Source organism: Ambystoma mexicanum, chromosome 10 (genome assembly GCF_040938575.1).
Source record: "Ambystoma mexicanum isolate Mex_15411 chromosome 10, UKY_AmexF1_1, whole genome shotgun sequence".
Taxonomy (NCBI): Eukaryota; Metazoa; Chordata; class Amphibia; order Caudata; family Ambystomatidae; genus Ambystoma; species Ambystoma mexicanum.
In genome coordinates this window covers 1,523,735,995-1,523,753,720 of record NC_090932.1, presented here as the reverse complement: position 1 = coordinate 1,523,753,720, position 17,726 = coordinate 1,523,735,995, and the positions used below count along the sequence as shown (strand labels likewise).

Here is a 17,726-nt window from a genome sequence, read left to right as displayed (position 1 = left end):
TGACCCATGCATCTGCCAACATCCTGCACCATACTTCTGAGAACCACCAGAGATGTTCCCCAACCCCCACACTTTCCTTGTGTCAGGTAATTTGTGTTTTGGAGGGTGACGCAAACCTCTTGATCCTCTGGGACCACTGCAAACCTTCTCCCACAGGGTGTCTCCTTGGGGTATTGTTCGAAGTCTGCTGTCTGCCATTCGTTTCTGAGGAGTAGGATGATGATTTGGTTTTCATATCCGACTGTGGTTCCTGGTGTGTTTATCTTTAAAAACTTGCTACCTTTTTTTCGGTGTCTCCAAACTGCACAGGCCTTTCGGAGAGGATCCTCAATGCAGTGGTGTTCTGGTGTGAGCCAGTTTATAATAAGCTGCTGCAATCGTGGAACCCATGACCATTGCCGAAGAATTAACACAATTATAAGCATACTTCTATCAGTGTTCGGACATCCCCCAAACAATCGGGCACTATCCCTACCATCATGGAATGCTTTTGCCAGCCTTTTGAGGTGTCCTGCAATGCTGTTCAGAAGTATATGTGGCAGCCATTAGCAAGAGATGCGCCTTTCTGAAGGATGCCTCTTTCAGTTTGAGGATATAACTGGATAACCATCTGGGTACGGCAACTTTTTCTAACTCTTTCCACTCCCTCAATATCTCACCCTTCACATCCAGGGGCAACCCTGCTTTCAAGCTGTTTGAACTAGGGTGCCCTGGTTTTTTTTTTTTTTTTTTTTTTTTTGTATCTACGAGAGGGTGGATCCAATTCAGCAAAGTCCCTGTAATTTGCCACCTGTATTAACACAGAAGCCACTGTTTGGTTATCCAGGAGTTTCCTCTTTTGGTCATCCTCCTGAGATGATGATGATGATGATGATGAAATAAAGCGAGTTCTCTGAGGAAGATGAGGATGGTTTAATAGGCGATGGGGCGTTTTTCTGGTCTTTCTCCTCATGCCTGCCTCATTCATTACTTTTTAAAGAAGTCTCCTCTGTGGAATTCTAAATCTTCCCTTGTGCTTCTTCCCGGCCTTTATCAGGGAGCAGGAACTGGAAGACTTCAGATCGGTTTCTACATGCCTATGCTTCTCTGTTCTTTTCCCATTGACTGTAAGTGGCTTCCTGTACCTGCGGCACACCTCACCGGGAATGGGTACAAAGTATCCATGTTCTCGACATTTCTATAACTTCTGCCTTTATTGCGCTTGTAGTACCTGCATCAGTGAGCCCAACCCAATATTTGGGCACTGCTTGTAGCAAACTTACTTCTGCTATTGCGTCGTACAACCTATACATCTGTCGGCCAACACATCAAGCATACCGTTAAGTCCCCCAACCCTATAATCTAGAATGCCACCCTGGGATAGTAGCTGCAGACCCATTCCCCGCCATGGATCTGCAGATCATCTCCTCTGCCTGAAGTGTGCCATCGGATCTGCTGGAGCACCTTCTGATCAACCCGGAAGCTCCTCACGCAGCTGTGTCCCTGTTAGTTTATCCTCGCCTTACTTGGCCTCCCTAAGCACAGTAGAGGAGGGCCAGCAAGGGTAACTGGATCAGTTGCTGAGCCCAGCAAAGTGAGAATCCGCGATGCAGAAAGTAGTTCTGCTACCTTTTCTGGTCCCTGCCTTGAAAAGTATCAAAAAAGTAAATGGTTGGTTCCAATGTTAAAGGAGGCTGATATGTCTTAAGCCTATTATGAATATACATTGGCTAGTGCAGATGAATACCGATTCTTGGCAAAATAAATGGGGAGCGTTGAATTTTAGATCTTATGCCTGTACCCAGTGCTCCAGATGAGATTTGTAAGTAGGGAGTAAAAAATGAAATTCCAATTCCTAATGTGAGTACCTATTATAAGCGTGTAAAAATGTTTTCACTGGAAAATGGATGTTTTTTTTGCAATAAATATTTATTGACACCTAGTTATTGATGCACATTAAAAGATACACGTTTACTTCTTTCGATCAAGCAGTTATAATATTAGTTTGTTCCTGTGGTAGTACGTGTACTACTGGTCCAAACATATCCATGGAGCTGGGTAAGTAAAAATGGGGACACGAGGTTGTGTGTGTCTGTTTTCAATTTATTGTTGACAGTATTTTTACTCCCTATTTTATTGGGAGTATATGCCTATTTTTAGGGAGTAAATGTGGCCCATGCACCGCTTATCTGTAGGGCTGCATGTACCCGATAATGTCTGTACCCGATATTGCTCTCTTCAACCTGACATCGATATTTAAATTGGACAAGTGGTCCTCGTAGTATTGGAAGAATGTTAAATTTTGCCCTGTTTTGCCCTTTTGTCACGTACATCAAAAAGTAAATGGTTAGTTCCAAAGTTAAAGGAGGATAATCTGTTTTATTATAGAGATCAAACATAGGACGGTAATCTTGGGTGAGGTTAGTTCGGTACATTTTTGATAGCAGCACTGTGGGGTGAACACAGGAATGGGGACATCGCACAATCCCAAAGCAATCCAAACACTGTTACCCTGCCCTTTTATTCATAGCTTATATCAGTTTTCAACACATTCACTCCAATGCAATGAACGTACGATTCTAGGGCTTTGCCAAGTAGGATTTCACTCCTCCCAATTAGCACAATGGTTTTCTAAGAGGGGAAGGGTGGGCTTGGTCTCCCAGTGTTAGTCTTGCCGTCTCCAAGAGATAACAAAACAAACTTGTATTCTAAATACAATTAAGACTAGCGCTTTCTTATCAGTTGTTTGGAATTGCTTCTTTTAGTAACAGTTGTATACTTTTTGTCAGTGTAAGCGATATTATGAACAAATGTGTTAAGGCAACAGTAAGCTGGTGTGTGAGTGAGTGAGAGTGCTGCTTCAGTGCAACCTTTTCTCTTTCTCCATAATGACTGCAAGCGCATGATTCAACAGTGGATTTTTTCCAGGCCAGAGTGCTGAATATAATGGCCAGGTTCTCTTGCATCACATAATCTTCTCATTTTCATTTAAATGTACTTATTTACATTTCCCTTCCCATCTACGTTGTTTAGGCAATGGTCACGTGTAGCTGCATTTTTCTTCTTCAGTGCTATTTCTTTTTTATTGTTAATCTGGATAGAAAGGATTGCCTTTTCAGGGTGGCAAGTAATCAATCAATAGGGCTCCTGGCTAAACCCTGATCTACCCATGAAAGGTCAAAAAGTGAAATAACAAACGATAAGGTGGACCGAACGTGGTGCACACACTTCAACATATCATTCAGTTCAAATGATAGATACCGTTCATTTGAGTTTGGGTAAAGCACTTTTGTTTTTGCTAAATGTTTCAATGCATACATGAGTGTTGGAACAAAATTATAACAGGACATACATTAGTGATGACACAGTACCCTAACATGGTGCATTACCATTTTAATTTTCATCCATACATTTTGGCATGGATGTGTATTTTAAACAAAAGCAAAAGGACCCTATAGCACTTTCGGATCGTGATGATTGAATTAAACGCAAAACATAACAATATGAAACATATTACAAATTTACAGTGTTGACCAACACTGGGAGGGGGAATGGCGACACAAACTTGTTTCGGCCAATTTAGAGCTGATCTATTCTGCTAAGGAATGGATGGCCTTCATCAGGATGGGAAAGAAAAGTGGGTAATGGTAGGTAAAAACTAAAATTCGTTTTACCCAACCTCAAAAGAATGGCATCTATCATTTGACCTGAATGATTTGTTGAAGTCTGTGCACCATGTTCGGTCACTCTGATAACTTGTTCTTTTCAGGGTGGCACATATTATTAATGCACTAACAATTCTTAATAAGAACTTGAAACTTTAGTCACGATGGGATGACCATGTATGTAATCTAAAACATTGTACCTACCTACATTATTTGGGTCACTATGTTTGCACATAGCTTGCACAGCTGTGTTACAGAATTATGCATTTTATAGTTATGAATAGCTGATTGGATGGTGTGTTGCATTTGGACATGTTTTTATGTATATTTAAAATAGGCTTGATAGAATATGGATTCCGAAATAAAACGGAACTAAATAGCATTAGTACCCGGACAGGGTCAATGAGCTGGTAACGAGCAAGACTTACCTGACGAGGGACCCGTACCGTGTCACTCACAGTTCCTTTTCTTTCTCCCATCAGGCTGCCATGGAAAGGGAGAAGGAACTACGTGTAGCCTCTTCTTCCCGATCCCTGGCGGTCATATTTTTTTCTCGAGACGAGCAACGGTCGCATCGCAGTGCTGTTAGTACGCCGGTACAACGTAAATGCCCCCTACCTCCGGTTTTATTATTTAATTAGGCTTTCCCCATCCTTACAATGAGGATTTTAGGCAAAATCAGGTTTTCCTGCTGTGTCTGCACCCAGAGGTTTTCTGAAATAGGATTTTAACTGTGATCAGATAATTTCTTTCACAAAGGCCCCAGGTTGTAGCTTCATGGACTACATTCACCTGGTTGTTGTGTGGTCGAAAGGTCTCTAAAAAGAGCTTAAAAGAATGTAGATAAAAGCCAGTGATAATGAGGCAATGTGATCAGACAGCCAACCACCTCATTCTTACTGTTCAATGCCCCAACATGAGATCATTCCTATGGGACCTCCTGCTGGCATCGGCCAGTCTTACTCCCTCTCTCCTAGCATGCTGCATCGCTTCAATGCTTCACTCACCCCGTAGTCCTAGGGAATGTGTTTCTTTCTCTGTTCTCTAGTTTGTCTTCCCCAACCTCGTTTTAACCTTTAGCTCCTTCCTTTTTGTCACCTCCTCTGTTGATCTTACTCTACCCACATCCTCCCGTTCTCTTCTCTTCGCTGCTTCCTCTCTTCGCCACTGCCTCTCAGTTTTTACTCTATCCCCCACTTTGCCCGTTCTGTCATCTCTAGTTGCCCCCACCCCACTTTTATCTTATTGTGATCAGATTTTAGTCCCGAATTGAGTGGGTAAAAAATGCTCCATCCTTCCCTTCATAATGCGTTTTATGGATCACTTAATGTTTGCAGACGACACACCCCTCGTCGATTTAACACTCTGGGTGGGGAGTATTAAAAGGAGTCTTGTGAATGCAGTATATTATCTTTGTAGAAATGGGCTAAACTTGAATATGAAAAAAGCAAACATTTTGGTCTTTGGGAAATGAAAAAATGATGGTTAGGAACCTGAAGGGTAAAAACAAAAAAAGAGGTGGTGAATGTGTTTTGTTATGTAGGACTTAGCGTTGATAGGATTGGAAATTGGGAAACGCACATTAAATCTACTGCTGAGAGAGCAACGGGGAGGAATGTAAATTTGGCACCCACATTTTAGAGAAATGCTTGGAAGTTTATTAAGTTAATGTGGGGTCAATGCTATTTTATGGGAGCAGGATTTGTTGGCTCAGAATAAAATGTTGAAAAAACTAACGGGCCTCCCGCCGGGTGTGCCTAACGGTGCAATTAGGTTGGAATTCGGGGGTGCCAAACATAGCCACCCTGGTGAACCTGAGACTGGGAACATTCTTCTTGTAGTGGCACATAATAGGATTAAAAAGACAAACAAATATACAACGCTTTGGCTGAGAAAGTAAACTCGGAATTAAAAAGAAAATATACTTGGTACAATGAGGGTTGAAATCTTTTATCTAGGTGGGGGGTTAAGCAAAGTGCAGGAATTACTCCTACCGGATTTTAGAAGGTCGTGGTCTCCGAAAGCCCTCTGCAATAATGGGGAAATGGATAGGAAGAAAGGGTGTACTTTACCCTCCCCTAAATTTCACAAAGCCACCTGGTTGTCTTTGGGTGTAGGGGGGAAAATATGCAATATTAAATCACTTGACTGCAGGGGCAGCATGTTAATGGGTAGGCTCAAAATGCTGCCACTAAATGCCCGCAGTCACTGGAAAAGGCGGGGGGGGGGGGCTTTGTCTCTGAAATGTAATGGTGGAATGGGAGCTGTTGACAACCTGTGCGTTTTTCGTTATTCTGCAAGAAGTCTAGTCCCTGATTCACAGAAGCGGTTTACACTGATGCCATCCCATAGGAAAATGCTCTGTGAATCCAGGCCTTGGGAGAGTTTTACGGAATAAGTGGCTGGAACCCCACTTTATGATGGCTAAAATTAGAACCTACCAAGAAGTACCATCTCTAATAATAAATTATAGTGATGAGAGTTTTATTTTGAATGTATTGGAATATGTAAAGGAAGCACTCCTTCGTCCGGAATTTCTAGCTGGAAGTCAGCCTCTGTCATTTTAACTGCTTGATCATTATTTTACCAACTTAATCCCATGTTGTAATATCTGTTGTATCTTCCTCAGTACGAGGGCTAATTGTTTGGTATATTTTTTGAGTTGTGTGTTTTTATCACAGGATTGTATTGGTATATTTATCCGAATGAATAAAGATACTTCTGCCGTCGCCTCCATCCTCCCCTTCCTCCAACCCAGCAGTTGGGTAAAAAAGAAAATAATAGTGGAACTGTGCTCCCCCTGGCTTGACACTTCTTTCCCCTGCTCTCTCCCAACCCAAACTCCATACCTGGGTCCTTCCTTTCCTCCACTCCGCACCACTGTGTTTCACAACAATACTATCAAGACTGAACAAAATGCAATGAAAAAGATCCATTTAATGACCTCTGTTAGTTTATCATTGTCCGCCACTGCTTGCAGCTCACCCAGCCTCCCCCTTCCAATCACCCACCATTGGCAGCTCTGGAGGAACATGTTCAGGACTATAGCCACACACACACACCACTCCCATTGCCTGTGCAGACAATGCGTCTGCAGCAATCCGTGCTTCATTGCAGAAGACAAACACCGATCACTGCTGAACGGAGCTGTGTGGCGGCTCAGCAATGGGCGTTATGTCCCAAGCAGTCTATACAAATAAACAAAAGCAGTCCACCACCTGCGAGAGATTGCATTACGGTGGGGCACTGCAGTGTTACTGGCAAAGCCCACGTTCGTTCGAGTACCCTGTCGGGGAGAAGTAAAAAAAAAAAAAAAAAAACTTCCCTGTCGTCCTGAAACGTGAAAAGTAAGGGAACACTGTACCCTTTAATTCCTGTCCACTTTCACCTCTGCTCCAACTGCATTCAAACTTTCACTGTCTCCTTCTTTGGGCCAGCCTCCCCTTGAGGCGTTTGCACATGCGAATAATTTCTCTGTCAATACAGGATTGGTCTTTTGGTAATTGATTCACTGCCTCAGGTGCTGTATCTGATTAGTGTGGGTCTCCTGCTTATGCTGGTCATGCCTAAACAAAGCCAGTCCGCCATCTTACATTCCTTGCAAGTCTCGGGCATGCGCACGCGAAGGGGAGCTCTGTGTGAGGCAAGCTAAGCCTAGGTTGCTCTTGCGGGAGCCACCGATTGTTCTCCCTTTTCCCACCCTGGGAAGCAGTGCTAGTAAAATGGGTCCTCATTTCCTTCCACAGGGCCTGCCTTAAAGGGCTTGCGCCTGTGCTCCTAACTTCACTTACACACAAGGAATGGTCCGTCTCTCCCTTTTAACGGGCAAGTTTAACTGTGGTGCCAGTGTGATGAGCCCTTGCCTCCTGATATGGATGTTGCATGGTAACCATGGGATCCACCCCACACGACACCCTGGGCAATGCATCACGGAGTAGGTAGCAGCCAGCACCTGGCCTCATGAAGGGTCATGTAGGGACTTTAGTAATATCAGTCTTTCTGTGGTGGATTGAAAGAAAAAACTTTTCAGCTGGAATTTCATTTCTGCATGTTTTCCCGCCAGTCTATACAGTAGATGGTGTTAAACAAACATGGATATCGGGGAAGTGGTATGGTACTGAGTATGAGAGGATGAGTTACTTGTAGTTGCTCCAAGCCGTAGAGATGTGACTATTTGAGCAGGCATCCCTGCTGTTTTGAGTCCTCTTGAGTGGGTTGCCGTTGCTTATCTTATGGCAGTTCTTGGGGTCACCCAGGCCTGTATCAGCAATTGTTCCTCTGAGGCGTGTAACGCTTGGTGTTCTTCATGGTTGCCAAGACTTGTGCCACTAAGCATTCATTCCTTTGGGGGTCATGATATTGGCACTGCACTATATCGCGCCACAATATTCTGGCGCTGATAATGAACAGACCACTTTTCTAGGCCACACTGTGGTGTTGCCAATTGGAAGTGACATGGCAGGTGGTTCTTTGTCTTTTCAGTCCTCAGTCATCTGGATTGAATTGCTTGCCATTGTGTCCAAGTGAAGTGGTGTGGCAGGTGATTGCTTAGGTCTCTTTAGTCCTTGTAGCCTCAGGATTGTTTTGCTAACAGTTTTCACGCCCGCTACTGCATCGTCTCCAGTAGCACTGGTGGGGCCTGGTGGTTGCTTATGTCTTCTGTCCTCGTAGTCCTCTGGATTGAATTGCTTGGCATTGTGTCCAGGTGGTGTTGCAGGTGATTGCTTAGGTCTCTTTAGACCTAAAACTCTTTAGACCTAAAACTGCCATCTCCCTAGCAAAGGATCTTCAGGACCTAGGATTCACACAAAAAATCACCTCACCTACACACGCAAAAGGACGCACCCTGGATTGGATCATAGACCATAATTGTAACACGACCATTACTGCTAATATTAACCTCCCATGGACGGACCACAACTATCTCCAATTCGACATCCCAGTCCAAACACACACAAAAGTACCTACCACTGCTCCAGCAACCTTAGCCAGAAGTATAAAAAAACTCACTGCTGACAACCTCATCACACATCTCAATCTGCCATGCCTATTGCCCCCATTCTCCTCACACCCGAACATCCTTGCAGAAATATTCAAAGACACTATTACTAGGGCTGTCAATACCATTGCCCCACTAGAAAACAAAAAAGAAAAGAAATCCTTCCATTCCAACTCTTGGTTCACAGAGGAACTCCAGACACTACGCAAAAACAAACGCCAGGCGCTCAAAGAATGGCAACGCAATCCTTGTGACACCGCAAAAGATAATTTCAAATCCATAGCCAAAAAATAGAGACGCCATCTTCATCGCTAAATCCAAAGCCTACAACACCCGCATCTCCTCTGCTAACTCCCACTCCAACGAACTCTTCAGTATCTTTAAAGAACTAACTGTACCACCCTCCTGCCCTGATGAAATCGTTAAATACGAAGCATGGTGCACAGGGATACAATCAGCCATGTTGGCCAAAATAAATCTCCTGCAAAACCAAATATCCCACCACTATAAAACTCTACCCAAGCAAAGCCCGCATCCACAAACGAAACCTTATGTAAGAACTAGCAACATGCCCAAATTCTCATTCACCGAAATCCCCGAAAGCGAGGTCATTGACATCCTTAGACACCTCAAACCTTCACAATGCAAGGGTGATGTGTGTCCCCAACATATCATTAAGGACTGCGCAGAAGCACTCGCACCTCTTCTCACAGCATTCATCAATGCTTCATTCAAAACGGGCATAGTCCCAGACAGCCTTAAAGAGGCTTGGGTGCTCCCCCTTCTAAAAAAAACATCGCTAGACCCGGCCAACCCCAATAACTACCGACCCATAACAGTCCCATTCCTCCTGAAATTACTAGACAAGGCCGCCCACAAACAGATTCAACTCTACCTTGAATCTAATGCAATCCTAGGAAAGAGACAATCTGGGTTCCGCAAGGGACACGGAACAGAAACCGCCCTTTTAGACTTAAAAAACGAAATTACTAACATCCTCGACAAGGGTAAGCCTGCCCTCCTCCTCCTCCTCGACCTCTCAGCAGCGTTTGATTTGGTAGACCATACCACACTCACCAGTCATCTCAAGCATGCAGCCCACTTCACTAAGGACGCAGCATCATGGGTAACCTCCTTCCTAGAGGGCAGAGCTATGAAAGTATTCTCAAACATAGCCCATGCTGCACCTTCCATCATCCACTGCGGTGTCCCACAAGGCTCATGTACTGCCCCCACGCTCTATAACCTCTTTACCAAGCCTCTCTTCGATAAACTGGACGATCTGGGGATCACATACACAAATTACGCGGACGACACCCAGGTTCTCCTTCCCCTTGCGGGGCATTATCATCAAGACACCACCACCCTACAGCAAATCTACTCCACCATACAAGCATGGATGGCTACTAACAGACTCTGTCTGAACAGAGACAAGACCGAAATCCTCATTCTAGGCCAAAAATCCACACACTCCAACTTCGACGCACTCTATCTCAACTTCAATATAGATAACTGCATCATCCCAGTATTATCCTCAGTCAAAACACTTGGGGTGCACATAGACGCGACCCTTTCCATGGACAAACAAGTTAGCGCCATAGTATCGGCCTCTGCACTGAGCAACAAACTCATCAATGCAATCAAACCATTCCTGACCAAGGACAACTGCCTCTCCATAGCTAGAGCAACCATAGGAGCCAAACTAGATTACTGTAATGTTCTCTTAGCCGGCACCTCCAAAATAAACTTGTCCAGGCTCCAAAAAATAAAAAACAATGCCCTTAGAGCAGCCCTCACCATACCTAAAAGAGACCATATCACGCAAGCCAGGAAGTCCGTTCACTGGCTCCCAGTCAAGGACCGCATCTTATTCAAAATCCTTACTACCACTCATAAAGGTATCTACCTCACAGCACCCTCATACCCATCGGACACACTACACAGGTCTCAATCCACTAGACCGACCAGACAACAATACACCAACCAACTCACCATACCTCGCATCAATAGGACTAAGGCAGGAAGCATAGGCTTCCCCTGCCTCGCACCTAAACTCTGGAACTCTCTCCCCGCTGACCTCAGAGCGGAAACATCTCTCGCCTCCTTCCACAAAAAACTTAAAACTGCCCTCTTCAACTAACCATACGTTCCCAGCCACTTCCTGTCCAATGTAGGTATGCATGTAAGGATATTTGCGTCCAATGTAACACTTACGGACCTGAACTGTATGTAACTAAGTATAAGCAACAATGTCACTAGCACCACGATGCCTTCGTTCTGCTGTGCGCTTAACAAATTCGAATAAATAAATAAATGTAGTCCTTGTAGCCTCGAGATTGATTTGCTAACAGTTTTCACCCCCACTACTGCAACGTCTCCAGTAGCACTGGTGGGGCCTGGTGGTTGCTTATGTCTTCTGTCCTCGTGGTCCTCTGGATTGATTTGCTTTCTGTTCACACTACTGCATCGTGTCCAGTGCAAATGGTGGTTTATGTCTTTTCCTTTTCCTAATCTGGTCTGGATTGAACTGCTTACTGTTTTCACTACTTCTATTGCAGTGTCCAGTGGAAATGGTGTTGCGGGTGATGGCTTAGATCTTTTCAATCCTTGTAGCTCCTCTGGATTTAATTTCTTGCTGTCCTGTGTCATCCAGACTCTGCTACATTTGTAAGCCTTGCAGCTTCTGTATGTTCTGAAGCAGTGTCTTGGAGTGTATTGCTCTCTTAGCAGTCCTCCTCGAGGCCATCAAGACTTGGCTAATTTCCATACTAATCATATTTTCACAGCCTCCAAACTCCAAAGGTCACAGTGAGCAGAGTGTGAACTTCAAGTGTTCTTTTGTTTGAAAATGGGTAACATTCTCTTTTATGTAGTGCTCTGTGCTGGATTCCTCGCGCCTCTAAGCACTGAAATGGGCGGTGTGGTGCTATATGCTTTATTGGTACTCCTTTTGAAGGATAATGCTGACTTTGTCCTTCTGGGATTTGAATGTTTGACTGCAGGATGCCCGAAGCCGTCTGAGGCACAAGCTAATCATGCTAAGGTTTCTGAGAAGTGGACATATTGAAATTCCCAGTGAGTGTAATAACCTGCACACTACCGAGGCAGAAAAGCAATTTTATATGGATCTATTGCCTGAAGCATGCAAACATGCTACTTTTGGGGTGCACATACCGTTTTTGGCTTTTGCTCTGTGAGGTGGATTTTGTGGAGTTTGTGCAGCCATATCGACGTCCAGAGGTGTTGCTAGGGGGGGCTAAGAGGGCTATAGCCCCTGGTCTTTCGGTTGGAGCCCTGGTTAGAATCTCAGGAGCTACAACCAAAAGACAAGCTAGCCCCCAATCCCGACAGTTCAAACATTAGCGTAGCCCCGGGTCTTTTCCAGACATAGCAACACCCCTGTTGCCGTCGTTTTCTGAGGTCTGGAGCTGCAAATCTACGGGGTATTTGATCTATTTAGGTTCCTTACAGCACTGAAGACTAGACCTGTTGAGCAGGTCTGCTGGAAGTTGTGCAAACTCTGTGCCTCTGGAACAGACCAAGCTTCCAATATCTCTAGGAAGATGTCAACCTTTGTAGTTCCATTGAACTCTGCAATAGCACAATCTGTTTCATAGCACTGAAGAGCTGCAAGACCGGCAACGCCAGGTTTCTCAAAGTTCACAGGACTCTACCTCACCAGAATGCCTTCATGTGCTCTTGCGAGGTGTGGCTCTCTCCGCTCATTGGCCCTCATTACAAGTTTGCTGTTCCAAGAAAAATTCAGCTAAAGGTGGCGGTAATACTGTGACCGGCACTTTCCCCGGACCGGCAAAAACAAGTTTGCCAGTGGGGGATTCAATGATTTACCTCCAGCCAAGAGCTGGAGGTAAATCGGGCCCCCACCAGCAAACACCCAGTATTTCTGGCATGGGTATTGCCGGTTATGAGGAATTCTACCATCTGCGCGGTGGGTGTGTGCTCACCTGGACGTTTTTGAAATTTTAAATGAAATTGAATGATGGTAGATCGACCTCTGGAAAATGTGTGGGGCTAATTTTCCTCTGCTCACTGCATGACATACGCATCTACCTGTGTGCTGTGTTTGGACACAGCCTACAGGCACAGTCCCCCCTGTCATATTTAGATATGACAGGATGAGTACACGGTGCCTCTCCAGAAGGGGGAGGATCAAATCTTCCCCCTACTATGGCCAGCCGGATTAACTATCAAAGGCTCCATGGATCCACCCTATCCTTTGTTGAGCCCTGAAGCTGGTGGCAATAATTTGCATGCCCACCACAGAGTAATTCAAATGGGCCCACTTGGGGCCTTGCTGCAAAGGTTAACAAAGACGGGGAAACTCCAACAACCTTTCATATGCAACTGTGTCAACCTGAAGCCAGCTCCCATCCTCCGTATCGATTACCAGTGAAATGTCATGTCTGAGACTGCGTGTTTATAGTAGTCATCCACGTAGGGGGGCCAAATTCAGAAGATATGAGTATGTGGTTTGGCGGCCCAGAAAGTCTGGTCTCGCCACAGCTTCAGGGGAGACTTTTTGCTTTAATCAGGGACCACATTAACCAGAGGGACCCTTTGATCAACAACAGACAGTAAAATGGGTGGGACTTAGTCTAGTATAACATGTTTTCACCCCTTTACCTTTACTGTTGCAAAGCACTCTGTTTAGGACATCACGCATTCAGGAGATTGTTGGTGGGGACCCAGGATTGGTTCATTAATGTAGGCTTAGCCTACACCAATCCCTGTGGTCCAATTGGCTTTAAAAGAGGACAGAGTCCCTCTTTTGTGAGATCTGAAGGCTTTACGGGAAGCAGCAGGAAGAATTCATCATTGGACCCTAGCTGACTTACATCTTCCGCCAGTGAAGGAAGGCCATTACCTCCAAAGGGGGAAGAAAGATCCCTCCCAAACATCTCCCAGGGAACAGAACGAGTTAACAAATCCACAGGACCCTCCAGCAGCAGCGGAACCCAGCCAGCACACTGTGTGCTCTGCTAGGCTCTGCAGCAAGCTTCCTAGTTAGGAAGTGCTAGAGTCTCTGAACCAAACCAAGGGCAAGGCTACACTCTCCTCCGCTTTGGGCCATCCACCTTAAAGGACACAAACCCAGTGAAGAAGCTAAGCGTGTATTGGTAAACATCTACCAACGTCTGCTTTAAAGGACATTTTCGAGCCCCTCAAGCTGCAACCGATTGCACCGCTGACTGTTGTGTACGCTTCAGTCGCTAAACCCATCCGAGACACCTCGCAAGTACTTCAGAACCACAAACCAACACTGAGACACCAATTCTTGACCCAGAGCCACCGTGTATGCCAGCCTGCAGCTGTCCGTCCAGCATCTTTCATCAAACTGGTTGCCGCCTGATACCCACTGCTGTCGCCAACGCTGCAAAGCGCCTTTGAAACCGATTTGACCCTATTGAGCAACAAGAACTCCTACAGCACAAGGTACATCGTGGTTCTGTCCTCCTGGTCCTTCTCCGAAGGCCCCTAGAGACGTTTTAAGACACTTTGCGCCTTTTGTGCTGAAACCAAGTATCCTTGAACTTTTCCGTATTTGAAACGGTCTGTCCTCTGCATTCCTTTACAGGGTGGGTTGCATTTCGAAGTGTGATAGAACTGCCTGTTGTGGTAATAATAAAGTAGATATTTGTATGCAGCCATTGACAGTCCCTTTTATCATTGACTAATAATTGTATTTTCACTATACTAACCAGCGATCCACGACCTTTCGAAGAATGGCCTGCCGTTCTGTGTACGTTACCAAAATTGAACAAGGTGGTTTATAATTTGCTTGCGTTTCCAATCTGTGCGGATCCCTTCTTGTATACTAGAGGTCTGGGGTTGATGGTTTAGAAAGTGATATTCATCCTTGGACCACTGGTGCCCCAGAAGTTGATTCATCACACCTGGTTCCAGAAATACCGGCAATCCCCTCCATGCAGTCCTGTGGCACTCTATAGAATGGTGATTTACTGCCCTTTACGCCACCTCTAATATCCTGGTAATTATGGTTTATCAGGCGGCAGAAATGGTAGGTCAATTTTCCGGTATCCTGCAAACTTCGTTTTTGCATGCAGCGTGGCCTGGCACTGAGCTCTGTACTTTTGATATGATATGGCATTTATAACATGCTAAGTTTTTTGAGGCGCGACGAGGCAAGGAATGGGGAACAGAGGGAAGACCGACAACCATCCTACTAGGCCAGGTGTCAATCGGATCGCGCAAGTGCATGGGGCAGGGGGAGGGGGAGAAGTGCGGGAAGTGCATCATTACTCAACTGGCACACTTAAAATGCAAGAGTGTCTGAGGTAGCTACCTTGTAAATTTGGAGCACTTTCAAGATCCCTCTGCAAGGGACTAATGTACATATAGCATGCTTCATTTATGTACTGTGGGAAAATATGCCTACGATATGAATCACTTCATGAACAAGGAGGCGCCGTTTGGCTCCTGCAGAAACCAAGGCGGGGATTTATCTAGGCAGACACTTGCCCGCTAATAATAGGCTCCCATTTATTACAGCCTGCCCAGTTGGCTCACAGTTGAAAACAATATGCAAATCTACTTTGAAATATGGGCCTGCATCCATTCCGGGCTGAGGATTAGAGTGCAGTGGACACGTGCTGGTGGCGGGTGACATTGCTGCTGCTGGAGCCAGCTGCTGAAGCAGCCTCGTGCTGGGCTCCGGTTCTGTTCGTCTCATGCGGTTTATGTTTTGTGAGTGGTTCTCATTTACCTCTTCCTTCCGCTGCGCTTTATTAAAAAAAAAAAACACACACACGCACAACTCACACACTCTCCCTCTCTGTGCGCTTCAGGCCTCCGAAGAAGGATTCTCAACAAGCTCCTACTTTTTTTCACGCATTCCACACCTTTAATTTGTGAAGAAGACCGACGACCCTCTTGCTGCTCGAGCTTAAGTATTTTCTCCACTTTGTCGACTTCAGCCCCAAGAGCCAGAATCCAGTCTTATTGGGATTAGACTGTTATTGAGAGTTATACTGCACACCCCTGCCATTTTTGTGGTCTGTAGACGTTCAGGGGGATCTGAAAAGGAAGGAAGTGGTGGTGGGGGGGGGGGGGTAGGTGATGGTAGGGAGCAGGGATGACAATTCACCCAAATATCTGGGGTAGTAGAAGTGATGTCATATGACATTTGACCCTGATGCCATCACATCAAATAGCATCACATGGTATTTAACCTGAAATGACTGACAGGTGTAAAAAACATGCACAAGCTTACATTTAATAAAATACCAAATCGATACTAAAGTAGTACCTCATTTTAAATAGGGAGCTGCCTTGATATGCCATGGGAGAGCAGGGGGGGTGGTTATGGCATGACAATGCTAGACGCTTTAGAACAAACGTAGGCTAGGGGCACTGTCCTGCAAATGCCACTACAGCATCACATGGCTGTTTACTGCCATTTTATACCAATTATAGCTCCACATGTCGGGTCTAGTAATCCTATGCCAATTAAGGCCCATATTTCCAGATGCTGCCATAATACAGTGTGGCAAATGTAGCCTAAAAGGCAGAGACGACATGTTTCATAGACCCAATAGATATGTTGATATGCTAAAGATATCCATGTTGACCCACCAGACCACTGGCCTCTGTGCCTATGAGTGATTAAGGTTTTGGGTTATATTCAGGTCACAAGACTACATTCTGACAAGATATCATGATAGGTTAGTTTGCATCACACAACATTTGGGGGGGCCCCCTGTGAGTCATGCTGACAGCACCCGCTTCAAGCTCCTCAAAGCATTTGATGCGCCACATTCCGGGCTGGCCTGGACCATCACGTGTATGCAATTCCTGTGATGATCCTGCCACTGCAGGGGCACGTGCCTACTGCGCGAGGTGAAAGACGCGAGTATGTTTTTTAATCCAAGCTTACATCTTTCACCCATTGTAGAAACAAGGGTGCGGTACCTGCAAGTATGCGAGAGCGACCAAGCATAGCAAGGCAGCCCGACCTAACCAAAAGGCGGTCAGGGGGAGGGGGTTCTCCCTCAAGAATTGTTTTTCCATAATGGTTTAAAATGGTGCATTATACAGTACACTTTGTGTAAAAATAAGGTAATACATTTGCTAAAAAGCCACACAGTTTATAACCAGTTTTGTAGACTAACTCATGAAAAAATCCAGTGTTTATCATGCAAGTCACCAACAGTGCATAGTAGTATTTCCAGCGCATTTTTACGCCTTTCCCCACAACGTATGCCATTACAAAAAACTTGTTTACGTTGGCTCTGCCCATATATCTCCATGCTTGCTGCACCAATATAAGACCGCATTCTCAAGTAAGAACATAATCGTCTTTGCTTGACGCATAATGCCAATAATACTATAAGAAAACCTGCCCAATGTGTGTCTACCAATTTTTGCCAGTACCTCCACATAATGCATTCCTGTCGGCTTTGCCATTAGAAATGCCATTCCACCACTACCTCCAATGTAGGCCAGTCTAGACACAAAAGAACACTCATCATGCCTGGTTTATCATAGATGCTCAGTAGAACATGTCATGCCACAGTAAGAAGTCGCTGGACTGACTGCACCAAAATGCTAGTCATGCCACATAATAACGTGCATCATGCTTGCTTTATCATGGATGCCAATATAAAAGCAGTAATGCAAACCCACTCTCACCCGCCTCCTACCCCACCCTCTAATCCATCCACCCCCACCCACCAAAATCAGCTTCTTGACCTAGCACAAGAGCAGTCACGCAATATTCACGCCCTCATTTACACACGCCATACTCATCCATTCACACACATTACATACGTAATGCATGCAATTGCATGCACAAAACATACATACATGCATACATGCATACATACATCATAAACCTGCAACACCCTTGTGCACATACTTTTTTTTTCTCTTAACTGTTTCCAGCTGCTGTGGGACTCCTCTCCAGAATGACTGTTCCACAGTGCAGACCGGAACCAATTAACACTCGAGCAGGGAGAGCTTCCTGACATGCGCAGTGGAGCCTGTGTGCCTCAATCTCGCATCGCAAAAGGAAATATGGAAGAGCCAGAGCGCATCCAACCCGA

At 45.2% G+C, this 17,726-nt stretch overlaps 1 protein-coding gene across 5 annotated transcripts in view; it reads left to right on the top strand.

The window, feature by feature from the left end:
- NCOR2 (nuclear receptor corepressor 2) overlaps positions 1-17,726 on the top strand; it is a 2,813,293-nt gene that overhangs the window by 693,531 nt on the left and 2,102,036 nt on the right. The gene's annotated exons all lie outside the window — the stretch shown is intronic.